Here is a 23,182-nt window from a genome sequence, read left to right on the forward strand (position 1 = left end):
GGAGGAATGGGAGGATGCACAGGATGGCATAGCAATTGAAATGTAATAGGAATGATTTTATTTTTCAATAAAAAAAACTTACACTTAAAAAAAAGAACTGTGTTTAGTTCCATGTCACATTTTATGTTGGGTTATTTGTTTTCTTCATGTCTAGTTGGAGGACATGATCATTTGTATAGTCTGGATATTAACACCCAGAGTCACCCCCATAAGCCTGCCCAGTCAGCTACTCTATACACCATTCCAAACTGGGACCATGGGGAGGCCTACCTGGAAGCCCAGAGTGACCCAATACTGAAAACCAAGCATTGCTCAGATATTCCACATGATAAGTTTACTAATATTAAATAAAGATCCAAGTGCCCAGCCAACAAAGCAAGATTATATATATATATCCATTTCAAGAAACACCACAAAAGGCCTAACTTGAGATGCCTAGATTCCATTGCAAAAAAAAAAAAAAAAAAAGAGAGAGAGAGAGAGAGAGAGAAAGAAAGAAAAAGAAAAAGAAAAGAAAACAAAAAACCACAATCCACATGAAGAATTAAGACAATTTGCCTTTTTCAAGAATCTAGCCTGCCACTGTAATATCCACCGAAAAAAGCAACCTAGTTAATGTACAAGACAGTGACTGAAATATGTATGTTCAAAAAGCTCAAAGAGGACATGAATAAATTCTTGGATGGAAACCATAAAAACACAAACAGTTGAATGAAATAATGAAAACAATTCAAGATATGAAAATAGACTTTAATAAAAAGGATAGTATCTCTGAAGAAAAGCCAAACTGAAATAGAAAGTAAAATGAAAACTTCAGGAAGTCCAACAAAATGCTCCGATCAAAGCCTCACCAACAGATTAGAATGTGTAGTACTCAGAGTATAACCATATCTTGCAGAAGCCAAGAAGTAATATCACAAAGTGCTGGTTTGTGATTCCAGTAAGAAGAGGGTTGTGTACTGTTTTCTTTGTTAGTTTCATCAAGTTCATTAGAAGTCAAGTCAGCCATTGGAAGTATTGCTTTAAGCCTCTGGGGAAAAAAAGAGGGGTCCATGTAAATTTTTCCATTCCTACACTATTCTTTTTTTAAATTTTATTTTATTAATTTCTTCATATTACCTCTCAATGGTTATCCCCTCCCTTGTATCCTCTCTTTCCACCCTCCCTCCCATTTTCCCATTATTCCCCTCCCCTATGACTGTGACTGAGGGGTCCTCCTCCCCCTGTATATACTCATAGGGTATCAAGTCTCTTCTTGGTAGCCTGCTATCCTTCCTCTGAGTGCCACCAGGCCTCCCCATCCAGGGGACGTGGTCAAATATGGGGCACCAGAGTACGTGTGAAAGTCAGACCCCACTCTCCACTCAACTGTGGAGAATGTCCTGTCCATTGGCTAGATCTGGGTAGGGGTTTGAAGTTTACTGCCTGTGTTGTACTTGGCTGCTGCCATAGTTTGAGCGGGACCCCTGGGCCCAAATCTGCCTATCATAATTTTCTTCTTGTAGGTTTCTAGGGTCCTCTGGATCCTTCAACTTTGCCATTCTCCCGTGCTTCTCTCATCTAGAGTCCCAATAGGATGTCCTACACTATTCTAAAGGGAATCAAGCAGCTTCAATAAATGGTCAGATTCTTGTTCAAAACCACCTCTTCATTCTTTGATCAATGCAACCTCTCTTGTGTCTACTCCGTTCTGTTCAAAAGATGGTGACTATTGGATAAAGTCTAACACAAAGTAGTTTTAGGATGTTGGACTGTCAATGTATGGTCAAAATCACATCTGGGGATAGACAAAGAATTGAATCTCTGAAACTGTGAGCCAAAACAAACTTCTCTTTCCTTCAGTATTTTTTCTGCAGGTAGTTTATCAGAGTAGTAGAAAACTGTTCATGGTGCAGTCTACCAAAACCATACTGTATTGCATAATAAGTTCTAAAAATCAGATAATTTGCTCTCCAGATTTTTGTATTAATCATTCACTTTATATCCCAGTTTTTGTAGGTGGGTTGGTGTTCCCCTCTTTCCACTAGGAGTTGTGTCTACTTATAACTAATATACTTTGTATTTCTGTAAAAATCTTAGAATCAGATTGTACAAATATGCACACTTCTTTCTTGGATTTTTATGGAATTAATGTTAAACTTATGCCTTGGTTTGAAGTGAAAGTGACTGTTCCTGGGCATGGTGGCATAGAATTTTAATCCCAGCTCTCAGGAGGCAGAGGCAGGTGGATCACTGTGAGTTTGAGTCCAGCCTGGTCTACAAAGCAAGTTTAGGACAGCTAAAGCTACACAGAGAAACCCTGTCTGAAAAAAAATAAATAAATAAAAAGAAAGTGACTCTTCCTGTGAGTGCTGAACTAATGTTTATTTTAAGGGTCCATACTTTTGTATTTCTTAGTAAATGCTTCATTTTTATTGCTTATTAGATTAATAAATGACTGTTTAACTATTATAAACTATGTTTCATATTGAAATTTACTTCCAATTTTCACTGCTACTACATGGAGGCCTTATAGACAGAAGAAAGTCCATGAAGCCGCAACACTATACAAAGAACTACAGGCAACTAAGGGATTCTGAGAGTGGGAGAACTAGTCTTCACTAAGAAAGAGCACATTAATTGGTTATCCAATACCAAAATGTCAACTCTGAAAACATACATCTAGGTAATATTATACAGACTAAAAAGGTTACAATTATAAATATATATGTATATACACATATGCCTGTAATAAAAATGAATGGAAAAAATGAATGGAAAACATAATTTGAAAGAGAGCTAGGGGGTATATAGAGGGCTTGGAGGGAAGAAAGGGAAAGGAAAATGTTATAATTATTTTACTATCTCAAAAATAAAAGAAAAATTATATCTAGATCTTTTTCTTTGGGATACTGCTATCAGGAGTTTCTTGGGGAAATGGAGAAATGACTGGTGATTAAGAGCACTTGTTGCTCAATTATGAAGACTAAAGTTTGAATCCCAGTAACCACAAAAATTGGTTTACAACCACCTCTAACTACATCTCCAAGGTATCCAACGCCCTTGGCTGGTCTGTATGGGCACCTGCTCAATGCGCACGCGCGCACACACACACACACGCACACACACATACACACACACACACACACACACAAGTGCTACTCTCACACAGACATATAACATATATGCAGGTGCACCTACCACACACACATATACAATTAAATGAAAATGAATACGATTTTAAAAACCGTTGTTCTTTTTCTTAAAAGAGGAGAGTGATGGCACATGCCTTTAATCCCAATACTTGAGATGCAGAGGCAAGCAGAACTTTGAGATTTCAAGGCAGGCTTTGAACTTTTCAAACCTACTTTATTTGGGGTTTTTCAACACTTATACTTCCTTTTCAACCCACCTGCCCTAGATAGGAGAGAAAAGAGGTTAATGGGAACAGAAGAAATAGACCTGTTTAGACTCAGTTCCTTGGAGTGATTCCACTCTTCACAGCCAGGAATCTAGCAGACCCCTTAAACAACAAACTAGCAAATCAGCAAAGGTGACTGCACCCATAGCAGCCAGAACCCAGAGAAACAGCTGGAGCCTGGAGCAACAGCCTGAACCTCGAAGGTTTCTCTAGAGTGGTTCTTTCAGACTGTCTCAAAACAGTGATGAATAGCCGAACAAAAGAAGCAATGCCAAAACCAAGAAGCAAAAAAAGCCAAGCCTCTTGTTTGGGGGCATATATATGTCTTCCCAGAGTCCATACTAGGATGTTTATCAGTTGGCAAAGACCATGCTTCTGCAAGAGGCAGTTCCTCTTCTAGTGGGCACATCACCTGTTCTCTCACAAGTCTGTTTCGCATCCCACACTTGGCATCAAAATAAAAATATGTTTACATCCACTACAGATTTCTTTCATAATATCTTATCTCCTGATGGGGTGCATAAAGTAACTGGCCTCAGTATGATTTCACTAAACTTAATACTAATTTTAGCAGTAACCTGTAGATATTTGGATTTTTATATATGCAGTTATATTGTCTGAAAATAACCAGGTCATTTCCTCATTTTGAATCTCTTTGTTAATCTTTTCCTTCTTTGAATTAGTCCACTGGTTTTTCTACATTATGATGATTTTTGTCTATGTCACCAGCAAATATGTAGAACTAGTAAGATGAAACAGGGAGATGTAGATTATTTACATGAAGTGTGTCTTGATTTAATGGTATTAACATTTTCTGTGGGCTTAGTGTGACAATATTGTAACAAATTGTAACAAAGTGAAGTCAACTATTACTCATTTGTTTACCAGATTCCATTGTTTCTAGTGTCATTATTACCATGTCCTGTCTTGCATATTTTTTCTAAAGTTTTACAACCATTTTTAAGGATAATGCTCTAAAATAAACATAAAATATTTAGGTCTGATAAAATAAAGCCAAATTGTTGTGTCTTTTATTTTAGTTCTATGAACATATGTTAGTACAGCCTACAATGATAGTTTTTTTTAAAAACAGAATTTACTAAAAAATCTTTTGCCTGGTGAACTCTAGACAGTGGCATATATATTTCAAACTTTTTTGTTGTTGTTCTTTTTATGTTTTTTGTTTTTTTGTTTTTTTCAAGACAGAGTTTCTCTGTGTAGCCTTGGCTGTCTTGGACTCGCTTTGTAGACCAGGCTGGCTTTGAACTCACAGCGATCCACCTGCCTCTGCCTCTTGAGTGCTAGGATTAAAGGTGTGTGCCACCATGCACGGCTGAATTTCAATCTTTTATTGAAAGTTAGCATATTTAAATTTGGTTTTTAAAACAACAAAAATATTTTAAACAAAAGAGTAAATTCAGACACAATCTGTCACTTAAACCAATGTGTAAAAATGTGTAGAATAATCTTGATGAAGAGTACAATGGGAGAACCAAAAACTATATATCTTACCTTTACAATATTTGTGTAATATTCTGACTTCTGATTTGGTCAATTAAAGTAAAACTATTTATGTCACAGTGACACATTCCTGCTGTTTGTTTTTAATTTTTATTTTTTAATTCATGTCAGAAAAGTTAGTAGTTTGTCACTGTAAAAGAAAGGATTAGAATATTTAATCAAAATTATTTGGCTGACAGTTCACATGATGAAGTTCATTTAAATTGTACCACTATTTTTTAATCTTTTTGAAGTTTATTGATTTGAAATGTGAGATAACTGTATGCTCACAAAGATTTGTATTTACTTATTAAATTTATACTGAACTAATTTTAAATAAAGAATTCTAAATATAACATGACATTTTATATTTTTACATGTAAAAACGTTGATTAGTTTTACAGACACAATAAAAATAATATCAACAGCAATTTAGAATGACAAGCTAAGACAGCTAATTTATGTGCATTATTTCATTACAATTTTATTGAGTATTTTTATGTTGAGGAAAATCTTTTCTCAACATGTTTTATTTCAGTAAGTAAAGATGAAGTAGAGGGTGCCAGGAGTGGTTTTTGCTTGCTTTAGCAATAATTTAATTTGGGCTGTGTGAAATGGAATTCAGTAAAGGAAGGGCTAAGCAAGAATGCATTCTGTTCCTTTTCTGTTATGGTTTACAACTATGAAAGAAAATTCTTTATTGGCAATAACTTAATTATTGCAAAAACATAATCAAGATTTATAATAACTTCTGGAACCTCGCTGAATTATAGGCACTTTGTTAAAGGTGAAAATATAAGCCATCAAGATAGTTCTTCCAATGTCTTATTACATCTTAGATGTAAATTGTCATTTGAAAAATCATGGAATATTATATGTATTCCACTAAAAGTCATAGTGAACCCAATACACTCACCACTCTGAATGCATAACTGACATTCAGAGTTGAGTTATTCACAAAATTTGGCATTCCTCGTCCTCAGACCTTCACAAATACACTGAAATATGTTCATGCATGATTCCTATCTGTCCTTAATTTTCTAAGGATAGTAAAGGGAAAAAAAAAGGAGAAGGCAGCTGGAAATTTCTGTGGCAGCATCATAAAAACTTTAGTAATGTTCTAGAAGTTTTGAAATTATAACTTCAGAAACTAAAAGTATCTAAGAGATTTCAAAGATATATATTTTAAAGTTGCAGAAATGAATTACTTAAACACATACCTATTTACCCCTTCTCGATGTAAGGCATAATTCTTCTTTTGTATATTTCTGAAAATCAAATTAATGATAGAAGTCACACTGAGTAGTTAATCTCAAAGGTTAATACACTAAGAAGAAAAGAAAAAGAAAAAGAAAAAACCTTGGTTGTGGTCCAGGATGTATTTGTTTTTTGTTTTTGTTTTTGTTTTCCTTCTACTAGGCTTTCATTTAAAATATTAAAGGAGTAGTCCTTTCCTCTCTACATATAAATAGCTGTTAAAAAAAAATCTCACACAACACATTCAGGGAAATTTAGAGTACTTTTTCATTTTCATTCTAATCTGTATAAATAATTCTGCAAAATGCTCAGCCCAATTATAAGCTAATGTTATTTTTTTAAGCTTTATTTTCATATGTGGGAATATTGAGACCATAGCACTAAATTACAGGATTTTAATCCTTATGGGTGAGATTAAGTAAATATTAAACTAAATATGTCCCTGGACTACATTAGTTGTACATAGTCCAGAAGTAAGGTAACTAAGAAAACTTATTTCAATATTTTATTATTTTTTTTTACATTTTTAAATTAATTTATTCATATTACATCTCAATTGTTAGCCCTTCCCCTGTTTCCTCCCATTCTTCCCTCCCTCCCATTTCTCCCCTTCTCCCCTCCCCTATGTCCGTGACCTAGGGAGACCTCCTCCCCCTATACATGCTCTCAGAATATCAAGTCTCTTCTTGGTAACTAGCTATCCTTCCTCTGAGCGCCACCAGGTCTCTCCATCTGGGGGACATGGTCAGAAAAGGGGCACCAGAGTTCCTGTGAGAGTCAGATCTCACTCTCCACTCAACGGTGGAGAGTATCATGTTCGTCGGCTAGGTCTTGGTAGGGGTTCGAAGCTTACTGCCTATATTCTCCTTCGCTGGTGCCTTAGTTTGAGGAGGACCCCAGGATCCAGATCTGCCTGTCATAAAGTTCTTCTTGTAGGTTTCCAGGACCCTGTGGGTCCTACAATTTCCTCTTTCTTCCATGCTACTCTTGCCTAAAGTCTCAATCGGATATCCTCTCCTCTGACCCACTTTCTTGGTAAGTAAAGATTTTCATGGTATGTATCCCTTGGACTAGTGTTTTGATATAAGTGAGTATATACCGTTTGTCTCTTTTTGCTTCTGGGTGTACTCACTCATTATGATAATTTCTAGATCAATCCATTTGTTCACAAATTTCGGGAATTCCTCGTTTTTAATAGCTGAGTAGTATTCCATCGTGTAAATATACCACAGTTTCTTAGTCCATTCTTCTACTGAGGGACACTTAGGCTGTTTCCATGTTCTGGCTATTACGTATACAGCAGCTATTAACATGGTTGAGCATATGTCCCTGTTGTGTGGTAGGGCATTTTCTGGGTATATTCCAAGGAGTGGGATAGCTGGGTCTTGAGGAAGCCCTATTCCCATTTTTCTGAGAAAGCGCCAGATAGCTTTCCAAAGTGGTTGTACTAGTTTGCATTCCCACCAGCAATGAAGGAGTGTTCCTCTCTCTCCACATCCTCGCCAACATGTGGTGTCATTTGAGTTTTTGATCTTAGCCATTCTGATGGGTGTAAGATGGAATCTCAGTGTCGTTTTGATTTGCATTTCTCTGATGACTAACGAGGACGAGCATTTCTTTAAGTGTTTCTCGGCCATTTGATATTCCTCTGTTGAGAATTCTCTGTTAAGTTCCAAGCCCCATTTCGCAACTGGGTTGTTTGGTTTTGTGGTGTTTAATTTCTTGAGTTCTTTATATATTTTGGATATTAGCCCTTTGTCAGATGAAGGGTTGGTGAAGATTTTTTCCCATTCTGTAGGCTGTTGCTTTGTTCTCTTGACAGTGTCTCCTGCCTTACAGAAGCTTCTCAGCCTCATGAGGTCCCATTTATTAATTGTCGACATTAAGGCCTGGGCTGTTGGTGTACTGTTCAGGAAGTTGTTTCCTGTGCCTATGTGTCCCAGGCTCTTCCCCACTATTTCCTCTAACTGAATTAATGTCTCTGGTTTTAAGTTGAGGTCTTTAATCCACTTGGACTTGAGTTTTGTGCATGGTGACAAATAAGGGTCTAATTGCATTTTTCTACATGTAGACATCCAGTTAGACCAGCACCATTTGTTGAAGATGCTATCCTTTTTCCATTGAATAGATTTGGCTTCTTTGTCAAAAATCAAGTGAGCAAATGTGTGTGGATTCATCTCTGGGTCTTTGATTCGATTCCATTGATCCACCAGTCTATTGCTTTCCAGTACCATGCTGTTTTAATTACTGTTGCTCTGTAATACAGCTTGAGATCAGGTATGGAGATTCCTCCAGAGGATCTTTTGTTGTATAGTATTGTTTTTGCTATTCTGGGTTTTTTATTTCTCCATATGAATTTTAGAATTGATCTTTCAATATCTTCAAAGTATTTTGTAGGTATTTTGATAGGGATTGCGTTGAATCTGTAAATTGCTTTTGGTAAGATGGCCATTTTTACTATGTTGATTCTCCCGATCCATGAAAAAGGTAAATCCCTCCATCTTCTCATGTCATCTTCAATCTCTTTCTTCAGAGGTTTGAAGTTTTTTTCAAATAAGTCCTTCACTTGCTTGGTTAGAGTTACTCCTAGATATTTTATATTGTTTGTGGCTATCGTGAAGGGAATAGTTTTCCTAATTTCTTCCTCTGCCTGTTTGTCATTTGTATACAGAAAAGCTACTGACTTTTTTGAGTTTGTTTTGTATCCTGCCAATTTGCTGAAGGTGTTTATCAGCTGTAGGAGTTCTCTGGTGGAATTTTGCGGGTCACTTATATACACTATCATATCATCTGCAAATAAGGATAATTTGACTTCTTCCTTTCCCATTTGGATCCCCTTGATCTCCTTTTGCTGTCTTATTGCTCTGGCTAGAACTTCAAGAACTATATTGAAGAGATAAGGGGACAAGGGGCAGCCTTGTCTGGTTCCCGATTTTAGAGGAATTTCCTTGAGTATCTCTCCATTTAATTTAATGTTGGCTGTTGGTTTGCTGTATATGGCCTTTATTATGTTTAGATAAGTGCCTTGTATTCCCGATCTCTCCAAAACTTTGAACATAAATGGGTGTTGGATTTTGTCAAATGTTTTTTCTGCATCTAAAGAGATGATCATGTGGTTTTCTCTTTCAGTTTGTTTATATGGTGGATTACATTGATGGATTTCCGTATGTTAAACCATCCCTGCATGCCTGGAATGAAGCCTACCTGGTCATGGTGAATGATGTCTTTGATATGCTGTTGTATTCGCTTTGTGAGAATTTTGTTGAGTATTTTTGCATCAATGTTCATAAGAGAAATTGGTCTGAAATTCTCTTTTTTTGTTGGATCTTTGTGAGGTTTAGGTATCAATGTGACTGTGGCCTCATAGAAGGAATTTGGTAATATTCCGTCCATTTCTATCTTTTGGAATAGCTTGAATAGTATTGGTATTAGCTCCTCTTTGAAGGTCTGGTAGAATTCTGCACTGAAACCATCTGGCCCTGGGCTTTTTTTGGTTGGGAGACTATCAATGGTTGCTTCTATTTCTATAGGTGAAATAGGGCTATTTAATTTGTTTATCTGGTCTTGGTTCAATTTCGGCAAATGGAATCGGTTGAGAAATTTGTCCATTTCCGTTAAATTTTCGAATTTTGTGGCATAAATGCCTTTAAAGTAGGTTCTTATGATTCTTTGTATTTCTTCAGTGTCTGTTGTTATGTCTCCCTTTTCATTTCTGATTTTGTTAATTTGGATAGTGTTTCTCTGTCTTTTAGTTAGATTGGCTAACGGTTTGTCTATCTTGTTAATTTTTTCAAAGAACCACCTCTTGGTTTTGTTGATTCTTTGGATTGTTCTCTTTGTTTCTAATTTATTGATTTCAGCCCTGAGTTTGATTATTTCTAGGCGTCTACTCCTCTTGGGTGTTTCTGCTTCTTTTTTTTCTAGAGCCTCCAGATGTGTTGTTAGGTTGTTTATGTGGGATGATTCCTTTTTCTTTTTGAAGGCACTTAGTGCTATGAATTTTCCTCTTAGCACTGCTTTCAATGTGTCCCACAAATTTGGGTATGTTGTTCCATCATTTTCATTGAATTTCAGGAAGTCTTTTATTTCTTCCCTTATTTCTTCCGTGACCCATGTGTCATTAAGTAGAAAGTTGTTTTGTTTCCATGTATTAGTATGCTTTTTGCTATTTCTGTTGTTGTTGAAGTCTAGCCTTAGACCATGGTGATCTGATAAGATACAAGGTATTATTTCAATCTTGTTGTATCTATTGAGGTTTACTTCATGACCAACTATGTGATCAATTTTAGAGAACGTTCCATGGGGTGCTGAGAAAAAGGTATAATCCTTTGCATTTGGGTGGAAAGTTCTGTAGATATCTGTTAGATCCATTTGATTCATGACATTGGTTAATGAGGTTATTTCTCGGCTTATTTTTTGTTTCAAAGACCTATCCTTGAGTGAAAGAGGGGTGTTGAAGTCTTCCACTATTATTGTGTGGGTATCAATGAGTGGGGCAAGCTTTGTTAATAACTCTTTTACAAATGTGGGAGCCCTTGTATTCGGAGCATAGATGTTCAAAATTGTGATGTCTTCTTGGTTGACTTTACCTTTGACGAGTACGAAGTGACCATCCTCATCTCGTTTGATTAATTTTGGTTGAAAGTCTATTTTATTAGATATTAGAATGGCTACCCCAGCTTGCTTCTTGTGACCATTTGCTTGGAATATTTTTCCCCAACCTTTTACTCTTAGGCAATGTCTGTCCTTGTGGTTGAGGTGTGTTTCTTGAATGCAGAAGAATGTTGGGTCATGTTTATGCATCCATTCCGTTAGTCTGTGTCTTTTTATTGGAGAGTTGAGACCATTGATGTTGAGAGATATTAATGACCAGTGATTGGTAATTCCCTTCATTTTTGGTATTTGTAACAGTTGAGATTTTGTGAGGTTGTGATTTTGCAATGGTATATTTACATATTTCCTATGTAGTTTTGGTTGTAGTTTGACCAGTTGTGGTGGAGTTTTCCTTCTAATAGCTTCTGTAAAGCTGGATTTGTGGCTAGGTACTGTTTGAATTTGTTTTTGTCATGAAATAACTTGTCTTCTCCGTCGATGGTTATTGATAATTTTGCTGGATATAGTAGTCTTGCCTGGTATCTGTGTTCTCTTAGGGTTTGCAGTACCTCTGTCCAGGCCCTTCTGGCTTTCATGGTCTCTGCTGAGAAATCAGGAGTAATTCTGATAGGTTTGCCTTCGTATGTTACTCGGCCTTTTTCTCTTGCCGCTTTCAATATTTTTTCCTTGTTCTGTATATTTTGTGTTGTTATTATTATGCGGCGGGAAGATTTTCTTTTCAGGTCTATTCTATTTGGTGTTCTGTAGGCCTCTTGTATGCTCATACGCATCTCTTTCTTCAAATTGGGAAAATTCTCCTCCATTATTTGATTAAAAATGTGTTCTGGGCTGTGGGGTCGGCTGTCTGGTTTCTCCTGTATCCCTGTGTCAGGAACTTTTCAGATTTAGCATTTCCCTGAATGGTTGTTTCCAGTTCTGCGATTGTATCTTCAAGTCTTGATATTCGTTCTTCCATTTCTTGCAATCTGTTAGATAAGGCCACCTCTGAGATGCTTGCTTTCCTCTTTGCAGACTCTTGATCACGTTTTTCTTCTGTGTGTTCCTGCATCATAGCTTCCATTTTTGTCTTCATGTCTTGGACTGTTTTAATGATTTCCATCATCTGGTTATTTATATTTTTCTGAAATTCTTCAAGTGCCTCTTTATATGACTCTTTTAACTCTTCAGCCCTCTTGTTTGCCTCCTCCTGCATTTGTTTATAGATTTTATTTGTTTCTTCCATTATCATCTTCTTTACTAAGGACTTGAGGTCATTTTCTTGCCTATCCATTGCTGTTAGGTTCTCTAGGTTGTTTTCATTGGGAATGTTGGAATCCGGAGATGCCAAACTGTTTTGGTTTTTGATAGGATTCTTACCCTGCCCTCTTGTCATTTTGATGGCTCTGGTGTTGGAAGGTATTTTGTAGTGACCTTCGCTGGTTGAGAGTGGTTAATTGATGACTGATTATAGGTCAGGTGCTCTTGCCTGTGGGGATCAGGGGGTATTTTTTGTGGAACAGGTAGGTGATCCAGTTTCACTCCTGGTGGTTTTCGTCTGCCCCCTGGGTTCCAGGCTGAGCCAGCCAAAGTAGATATCTGTTTGGGCTTTACTGCTGTAATTCAGATCAGCAGTCTTGGGACCTAGAATAAGGTCCGCATACAAACGTTCTGGCTGAGTAGGTTGATCTCAGCTGCCTGTCCTTCCTGTGGATTTGTAGTCAAGACCCCAGGTAGATCAGATCTTCTGGGGGTGTAGCTGTCTTTTAGCTCTGCCTCTATACCCTGTGCAGTGTCCAACCTCTCCCCGTACTATATGCCTAGAGGGACCAAGGTCGCTCTTGGTCAGCAATTAGGCACTGCAAGCAAGACCCTCTTTTTGTCTCCCAATAAAGTGAGAGTGCTTGCCTTGCTCGGGCCAGGATCTCCATTGGACACTCTCATCCAGGGAGCAGGGAGCGCTGTCCCAGGGCCTTGTGGCTGGGCAGTTAGTAAGACTGGCTCTGCAGAGCTCTGGCGGCTGCTCGCGGACCCAAATCTTTCCGCAGGGGTATGTGGGTCCCCCTCACACTCTGGGTCAGCAATTAGGCACTGCAAACAGGACCCATCCATGCCTAGTCTCCCGATAATGTGAGAGTGCCTGCCTTGCTCAGGCCAGGATCTCCCGCTGGGCTCACAGGGAGCGCAGGGCCAGCTCAGCTGGTCTCTCTCTCGTTCAGGGCGCAGGGAGTGCAGTGCCAGGGCCTTGTGGCTGGGCAGTTAGTAAGACTGGCTCTGCAGAGCTCTGGCGGCCGCTCGCGGACCCAAATCTTCCTGCCAGGGTATGTGGGCCCCCCCACACTCTGGGTCAGCAATTAGACACTGCAAACATGACCCATCCACTTCTCGTCTCCTGATAATGAGAGAGTGCCTGCCTTGCTCGGGCCAGGATCTCCAGCTGGGCGCTCACGTGCGGGAGCGGGGAGCAGGGAGCAGAGCGTAGGACCAGTGCCATGCGGCTGGGTGGGACAAAAGGGTTGCAGAGCTCTGGCGGAAGCCCGCCGACCCAGGTCTTCCCGCAGGGCAAATAAGTTCAGCTATAGCTCTGGGCAAGACCCACGTCTCCCGATGGGTCTGTGGAAGCAGCTCAAGGTGATTTCTCACTGCCGCTGTTTGCAGGCTCAGTCCGCTGTGATTGGTGTTAAGTTTGGCCTCGGATGGCCAGGGAGCTATAGTTCCACTATAACTGGCTCTGTTGGGTCCCGCCGCCTGTGTTTTCAGTCCGCCTAGGCGGGATGGCCAGCGAGCTGCAGTCCCACTATAACTGTCTCTGTTGGGTCCCGCAGCCTGTGTTTTCAGTCTGCCTGGGCGGGTGACCTCTGCAGTTTGGGGTGGTGCGGAAGGAGGAATCCTAGGGCAGATTCACCCTCTTCGCTGACATTGCTCTGGCTGGGGACTCTGGAAAAACCCCTCCCTAAACAGCGAGTCTGTGCTTTATATACAGGCTGCAGTTTGCCTGTGGATTCGTCTCAGAGTTTGGGGAGTGCGTTTAGGGGAGTGAGTTTGGGGATGTTGCCTGACCCAGGGGGGTAGGCCCCCTGTTTGGTCTGTGGCCTTTGGGGCCCCACTCACCTACAGTTCTCAAAGGCCAGCAATCTGTTGCTCCTCCTATGTCTTTGGTCTCCACCGAGTAGATCAGATACCTGGCTTAATGGTCAGCGCCATCTTGGAATCCCCCGATTTCAATATTTTATGACAACTACAAAAGGCATCAGAACAACAACAATATAAAGAAATTGTTCCTTCCATCTAGAATAATCTATGAAGAAAAGAAATTAGCTCTAGGCTTTGAAGAAAAAGTGTTTCAATGAGTCATCTTGAATAGCTAATAGTCATATAATAATAATTGTGTAATATGCAATTATAATGTACAATTATTAATTATAACTAAGAATGTATATTTAATGATTAATAATAAATATTAAAATAATAAAAAGAAGTACCTAAATGTGAGGTATGGGCTGAAAAATGATAGACTACAAGATGATGGCCTGTACCACTTTAGCCAGAGATAATAAAATAATTAAATGAATAAAAAGGGAGAAAATCTAGAGTGGTAACTTAAAGCTATCCCCCCCATATACTTTGAATTTCAGTTTAAGGTGGTTGCACTATATTCAGACTTCAGACTTTTACAAAAGGGAATGACAAAGCCAGAACTATGTATACCTCAGGAAGATTTAGTGGGAAAATAAATGAATTAATAAGTATTTAAGATACTTTTCCAACCTGTAGAGATTTGAGAGCAATAAGCATAAAGAAGTTATTGTAATAGTCCAGGTAAGAACAAATAAGATCCTCAGAAGAGAAGTGGTGTTAGAAAAACAGTGATGGATAAGTCCTTTGGGAATATGCATAGAAGTGAGGCAGTTGAGTCATATGGTAGATCTACATTTAACTTTTTGAGAATTCTCCACACTAATTTCCATAGTGCCTGCCCCAGTTTGCAATCCCATCAATGATGAATAAATGTTCTTTTTCCCTGAATCCTCTCCATCATTTGCTGTTAGTAATTTCTTGATCTTGACCATTTGGAGTTGGGTAATGAAACCTAAACACTGTTTTAATTTGCCTGTCTCTTGATTGCTAAGGATGTTGAATACTCTAAAAAACAATTCTTAGTCATTCTTATTTTTTCTGTTGAGAACTCTGCTCAGATCCATAGCCTATTTTTGAGTTGAGTCTTTTCTTTTCTCAGTTCTTTGTATATTCTATCAGAAATACAACTGGCAAAAATCTCTCCAATTCTGTGGGCTTCTTTTTCACTTAATCAGTGGCTCCTGTTGATGCCTAGAAGCATTAAGTTTTATGAGGTCCCATTTGTCTATTGTTAACCTTAATTCCTGAGCAAATGAAGGCCCACTTAGAAAGTCCTTTCTACACTTATATCTTATAAGGCACTGCTCATGTTTTCTTCTAGAAGTTTCAGTGTTTCAAGTTTCACATTTAGGTCTTTGGTCAATTTGGAGTTTGTTTTTGTGCAAGGTAATAAATACAGGCCTAATTTCATTCTGCTACATATTGGCATCAAGTTTTTCCAGTATCATTTGTTGAAAACTATTTCTTTTCCCCACTGCGTATTTTGGAATCTTTGTCAAATATGAGATGGTTATAATTATGTGTACTCAAATTTAGGTTTTCTGATTTGTTCTATTGATCTGCATGTCTGTTTTTATGTCTGTGCTGTGCTTTTTATTACTATAGTTTCGATATATAGCTTGAAATTTTGTCTGGTAACTTCTCAATCATTGTCCCTTTTGTTCAAAGAAGAGCTAAGAATGTCCTGATTTAAATACTGTACAACATACACATGAATAAAACGTTGCATGAAAACTCACTAATATTTATATTTTTAAGTTTATGTATCAGTTAAAATAAACATAAAAATCACAAGGGATAAGATAAATATGAAATGAAATTTAACAATAACCTAAAAAGAATATTTGGGGATTTGAGTATGTTCATTCATTATGTTGTCTTTATTGATGATTCCATGGTTGTAAATTTAATTGTGTACTAATTTCTCTTAAAAAAAGTTATTAAAAGAAAAGAGCATAATCATGATTAAAATGATGAACAATCTTAGGTGCATTAAAGGAATAGTTTATACTACAGGAAATAGTAATCTAAATGTTTCCTAAGCAGTTGTTGTTTACTGTCACTTTATTCCTTCCAAAATAATTCTCTCATTTCAAGTTTTACTATTGGTTAAAGTTCATGTTTCATTTCAATGACTGTTTGATGAAGACACATAACACATTTTAAAGTTCAGAAACCCCCAAGTATCTAAACTATGTATTTAATAGACTACTGAGAGACATTCTTTGGAAAAGTACTTTTAAATTATAGACTATGTCCTGTACGTTAGGGAACAGAACCATTTTCGTGTGTCCAGGACCAAGGTAGAACTTAGAGAAAATCAAAATGATCTTTCCAACATTTCTGCTCTGTCCAAAATAGATTAAAATGTATAGTAAATGGAATTCCATATGTGAAAAATAATTTGTAAATTATGTTTAGGTATAAAAGAACACTAGGGCATAGCACAGAACAAGGCCACCCCAGTTTAACACTAGGGAAATATTACTAATAACCAAAACATCAGGGAAATGATTTTTATATTGCATCTTATTTGAATCTCATAAGCACCTATGAGTGTTACTTAATTCTTATGAACAACAGCACTACGAGTTAATCTTCTTATCCCCACATTACACATGATGAAATTGCAGCTTTCAACAATAAACTATCTAACTGTGGTTAGTCCAATAGCCACTGGCAAAGACAATGTGATAGCTACATTAGAAAGAAAATGGTAATGTGTCACAACCTTTATAATTGCTTGCATTGAATGTAGAGTGAGTCTGTAATGTATTTCAATCAGCAGAATATGGTAAAGTTCAAGAGATTTTGAAGATAGAGCTAAGGACCCAATCAGTTGATTTTGAGTTAATTAAAGGAAGATTATCCTCAGCAAACTTGACAAAATCAAGTAAATACCCTTGAAAGGAAACAGGGGCCTTCCATGAGCATGGGAACTTGCTTGCAGTTCTTAAAGAAGAAAATAGGTGTAATTTCAAAGGCAAAAGAGGGATAAGTGTTTCAACAAGTTTTTGATGAGAATGAAGCACTTTGACTGCAGCCTTGTGGGGTTTTGAGTGAAGGACTCAGGGAACCATGCTTGTATCTCCAATGTATTGAAAGTGTGAGATAAGTAATGCGTTAACTTTATTATGATGGAACAAAAAACCAAATGCATCTAGTACTGGGAATGTGAGGAGTATACAAATATTAAATTGATTTGTTTTACAAATACTAACTGGCAGACATGTGTCTTTGCCAATCTGTGGCCTTCCTTAATTGTTTTCCACAGGATGCGAGTTCAAAAGCAAAGTCCAGATTCCCAGTAGTTCTAAGGCAGCTTTGGACAGTCACTGAAAAGGATCACAATCAAGCATAATAAACACATACTCTGAAAATACTGCTACTGGATTTTAAGAGTAAGGCAGATGATGGCTAGCAGGGCTGGCTCAATGGCTCAGTTTTTTAAAATTGTTTGCTCTGTAAGCATGAAAACCTGTGTTATAATAATAGCACATATGTAAAATGTCCAGCCTAGGTCCATGTACCTCAGAACTGGAAAAGTGGGTCCTGAGAACTCACTGGACAGCCATCATAGCAAAAATGATAAGCTACCAGTTCAGTGGTCTCAGTGTAATAAAGTGGAAATCAGTGAAGGAGGACACACGGTGACCTGCTCTGACCTCTACATGGGCACACATGGGCACATGTATCCTAACACTAATGCACATGGACTATACATTCATAAAACACACACACACACACGTAAAGGAGAAAACAGCAGAATGTAGTTGTGCATGCCAATGATCCCAGCACTTAGGAGGCTAAGGCAGGTGAATTGCAAGTTCACAGGAACCTGGGCTAAATAAGGAGAGCCTGTCTGAATATTACAATAATCATAAAAAAAACAGATACTAGCAATCACAAGAGATACTAAAGTTTGGTAGGTGAAAAAATAACCATAGTACTATTTTACCAAGATCTTTAAACTGGACTAGAATCATGATGATGGAAATCATATTTTTCCTCAAAACTATTGAATCTTGATTCAAGACAAAATTAAGGAAATTAAATACCTTTTATAATTCAATGAAAATAAGTATACAACATAACCCAACATATGGAACACGAGAGGCAAGTTCCTAGCACTTAAGTGCCTACATAAAAATGTGAAAGAGATCTCATATTAGCAACTTAACAGCACACCTGAAATCATCAAAACAAAAAGAAAACAACCACACCCAAAAGGAGTAGACAGCAAGAAATAAACTAAGGGCTGGAATCAATAAAACATAAACAAAGAGAACAATACACAAAGAATCAGTGAAATAAAGATTTGGCTCTTTGAGAAAAATGAGTAAGACTGATAAACTTTTATCTAAATTAACTAATAGGTGGAGAGAGAAGATCCAAATTAACAAAATTAGAAATGAAAATTGGGACATAACAACAGACATATTTTAAAAACCTATACGCCACCAAATTGGAAAAATCTAAAAGAAACAGAGAAATTTCTCAATACATACTAATTATCAAAGTTAAATCAAGATCATATAAGCAATTTAAGCAGACCTTTAACTCCTGAGTGAAATAGAAGCAGGAATTAAAAGTCTCCCAACAAAAAGAAAGCTCAGGGCCAGATGGTTTTAGCCCAGAATTCTACCAGATTCTGTCAGGGCACAGAATGCTCTCTTTTGGCCTCTGCAGGCACCAGACACACATGTGATGTACAAACATACATATAGGCAAAACATCAATACACATAAAATCACTAAATAAGTATTTAAATAATTTTATTAGTTCTTTGAGAGTTTCGTGTGTGTTTTAATCATATTCAACCCCATCCCCCGACTCCTTCCAGTTCCACCTCCCATCTTTGCCCACACAACCTCATGTGGCTTTTAAAACGCGTCAAGTGGGACTCTCGTTAGCTTCTCAATGATTAAAGTTATGTCCTTATTGAATTTTTAAAATTAAATTTATTGGAATCACGTGTGATTTTTGTGTCTGTGCAGGGGTTTGTACACATTTTCAGGTGTTCGATGAGTACAGAGGAGGAAGGGGTATGAGCCATGATTACAGAATATTTGTGATATGCTTCACACATTTGAGCTGGGAACTGAACTCTCTTCTCTACAAATACTGTACAAGATCTTAACTGCCTAGTTGTCTCTCTAGCGCCCTTGTAAGTTTTTGTTTGCTTGCTTGCCAGATGTGAAATTTTGTTTCTTTGCTTTTAGCAGTGCTCAGAAGTAAGCCTAGTGCTTAATGCACACAGAGCAAAGACCCCATCCCTATCCTGCCGTCACAACCCCTGGTATTTTGAATATGAAAATTTATTCCATTGTGAAAGAAAAGTTATAAGACAACTAAGTACAAAAATACTATAAAAGTGAAACAAATTCTATAACCACAAGGTAGCATAACAATGGACTGCACTTATAAAACATGGAAAATTAAACTTTCAATTACTTGTGTGTTTGATACCATATGCTATATAAAGTCAATGTATAAATTTGGACAAATATATACCTATTACAAAATGAAAGAAAAATAAAACCCATCAAGACCAACATGTGCTACTCAAATATTTGTGGATCTGTGGTCTTCCACTAGAGCAGTGGTTCTCAACCTTCCTAATGCTGTGAACCTTTAATACAGTTCTTCATGATGTTGTGGTGACCCCGAACCATAAAATTTTGTTGCTACTTCATAACTTTCTACTGTTATGAGCCATAGTGTAAATATCTGATTTGCAATATATCTGATATGTAACCCCTGTGAAAGGGTCATTTGACCCCAAAGGGGTCTCGACCCACAAGTTGAGAACTGCTGCCCTAGAGCTTGGCCAACCTACCAGGATACATTCTTACAGCAAATGGTCTCTCCTACAAGCACATAAACATTTGAGAACTACTCCATGTTTAGAGGTAGAATTTTGTGCACAATACCCAACTCTGTGCTGGGATTTGGTCTGGTTTGTGCTTGTACAGGTCTTGTGCTTGCTGTTGGAATATTTGTGAATTCATATGTGAAGCTGCCTTAATATGCCAGAAGGGCCTTAGAGTCCACTACCATCTCTGGCTCCTACACTCTTTTAGCTCCTCCACCACAATGATCCCTAAGCCTTGGGAGGAGGGGTATGATATAGACTTAGTTTGGTTTCTATTGCTGTGATAAAGCATCATAACCAAAAGCAGTTTATGGAGGAAAGGGTTTCTTTCATCTTATAGTTCCACATTATAGTCCAACATCGAAGAAAGTTAGGGTAGGAATTCAAGGCAATAACCTAGAGTTAGGAATGGGAACAGAAGCAATGGAAGAAGAGTGCTGCTTGCTGGATTGCTTCTTAACCTGCTTTCTTGTACAACTCAGAACTACTTGATGCTATGGGATGGACATGCCTACATCAATCATTAATCAAGAAAATGCATGACAGACCTGCCTGAAGGTAATCTTAGGGATACATTTTTCTTAATTGACTTCTCTTTTCCCAGATAACTATACCTTGGCATAAGTTCAAGACAAAACAAATGAACAAACCCCAGAATATTTGTTAAGCACCATCTACAGTAAACAGAAGCTTCTTAGATGAGGGTTGAGGGTTGAGAGACGCATTGATCTATGGCTATAATTATAAACATTAAGCACAGGTTTAATACTATGTCCATTAAGCAGAATAATAATAGATGCTTTCATGGCGCTTATGACATGTCTAACCATAGGTTATTGGTGTAATAATGTTGCCAGGTATGTATTTCATCTTGTGGATCTGGGTTTAAATTCATTCAGAAAGTGGCTGGTTACTCCTCTAGTATTCATGCCACTCTTGTACCTGTGGATATATCTGGCCAGGCAAGTAAATATTATAGCTCGCAGGTTGCAGAGCTGCATATGATTGAGGATTACTTTTTTTCTTTTTGTAGCATGCACATCACCTTTCTAGCACCATAAAAGCTAGCCAGTAAGGATGAGTCTTTCAGTTGAATACCAGCTTGATTTGTTCCTATTGTATTGAACATTTTTGTCTTCAGCAACAGGGTCTTATTATCAAATTCTGAAGGGAAACTGAGGGCAACAGCTTTTGGAGACTGATGCAGTCATTATGGAAATCAATGTGGAAGTTCCTCAGAAAGCTAAAAATAGATCAGCTACTTTATTCAGTTATACCACTCTTATGTATATTCCCAAAGGACTCTGACTATTACTCTAGACATAGCTTCTCATCCATGTTCATTGCTGCTCTATTCACAATAGCCAGAAAATCAAAACATCCTAGATGCCCATCAATTGACAAATGGACAATGAAAATGTAGTATATTTACACAGTGAGCTATTTGGCTATTAAGAAAAATGAATTTCACAGGCAAATGTGTGGAACTAGAAATAATTATTCTCAATGAGATAACTGAGTTCCAGAAAGATAAACAGCACATCTTCTCTCATTTGTGTTTGTTAGCTTGAATCTTCAGATAGTTGTGTCTTATTTAGAGTTTTCATAGAAGTCAGGAAATTACTAAGGGGCCATGGGAAACAGCTTCAAATGAGGAGAGACAGAGTGCAGTTGTATAAAATAATAAAAGGAAATAATAGAACAGGAAGTATAAAATAGGGCCAAGGAGCAAAGAGAGCAGAATGGAGGATGAAGTAAGAAAAGAGGAGGTGTAAATAACATTAAAGAGCATTTGAAAAATGTGTATGGAAACCTATGAAAAGCCTTTGTCTCTGTATCTCTGTCTCTGTCTCTCTCTGCCTCTCTCTCTCTCTCTGTGTGTGCACGCCACACAAGTGCACATGCATTTGTATAGTTTAAATGGAGTCACCTTTAATGTGACATCAGTGTCCCTACTAAAATCTAGTCTAACAAATAAAAAACCTTATGACAGTAATGGGTTAATTCTTTTGAACTTGGCCAGTGACATCCCTTAGACTCTCCAAATATATATATTTAAGTGAGCTTATCAAAAAATCAAAACACAACATAAATAAAAATCAATTATTTTGTGTACTAGTAATTAATAATCCAAAACAAAATTTTAAAACGTGATATATAAAATTAAAAACAAAGTGGAATTGTATGAGATCAATAAGACAAAATGCCTATACATTGGAAATTGAAAACTTTGCAGAAAAATTACTGAATAGTGTAGGATTCCACATCTTTAAAATAGAAGATTCAATACTGCTAAGATGTTAGTTCTTCCCCAGTTTGATACAGTAACATAACCCAATCACTATTTTTTTTTTAAGTCTAAGCTGGGTGTGGTGGCACATGCCTTTAATCTCAACACTCCAGAGGCAGAGGCAGGCAGATCTCTGTGAGTAAGAGGCCAGCCTGGTCTACAGACTGAGTCTAGGACAGCCAAGGCTATACAGAGAAACCCTGTCTCAAACAAACAAACAAACAAAAAAGTCTAGCAGAATTCTTTAACACATGACCAAAAAGATTGCAAATGGTTCTACAGTACACAAGTCTGTTCAATGTGTATGTGCCACATTTTCAGCTATATCTCTTTTGTAATTAATTGTTCTATCTTATGCTGTTAAATTACAGGGTGTTGAAATTAATACAGTGAGATGGTACATTAGAGATACCAGCACTTTCCTTGTATCAGAAATTTTGAAACAATTCATTACATGCATGTATTTTAGGAAGAGATGAGTTGTTTAAAAGTTAATAGACAACTACCATAAACAGGTTAAATCCTGAAATACTGAGGTGTTATATTTATAAAGAAACCAAAGGATTGAAACACAAAATACTGAGTAAATCAATGGGGAAAGGGTGAACCACTACTGCAAAACATACAAAGAAAAAAAAAATCTTCAGGACCACTTTGCCAAAACATTTTTAGATGGAAGTCCTGCATGCTAACCAATAGGCAAATACAAGTTTGCTTTAGCTCACTAACCAGTTCAACAGAGGGAAATGATTCTGGGAGAGGGTTTACAAATAAGCCTTTTAGCTAACAACATCAGAGGACCCCTCACTTTTATATATCCAACTTGAAAGTCTGTCATCCTCAGTAGATTAAGTGAACACCACCTTAAGGACCTAGGGGGTAGGGAAGACTGCAAACAAATATATATTCAGTGGAGAATGTGAACCACAAATAAGAGTTAAACCAGAAGTAAGTTATCTATACCAGAGCTCCAGAAGTCCTGAACAATGATAAACTCAGTACCGAAGAGGGAATTAAGCAGACCCCATGACACAGGGATAGCCAGAGCCAGTCAAAGCCCCTATTCTGAGAGCTGGAGACATTTGTGCTCAGCAATCAGGGGATAATGGAATTGAACCCATTAGGAAACATA

This window comes from Acomys russatus, chromosome X (genome assembly GCF_903995435.1).
Source record: "Acomys russatus chromosome X, mAcoRus1.1, whole genome shotgun sequence".
In the NCBI taxonomy this organism is placed as follows: domain Eukaryota; kingdom Metazoa; phylum Chordata; class Mammalia; order Rodentia; family Muridae; genus Acomys; species Acomys russatus.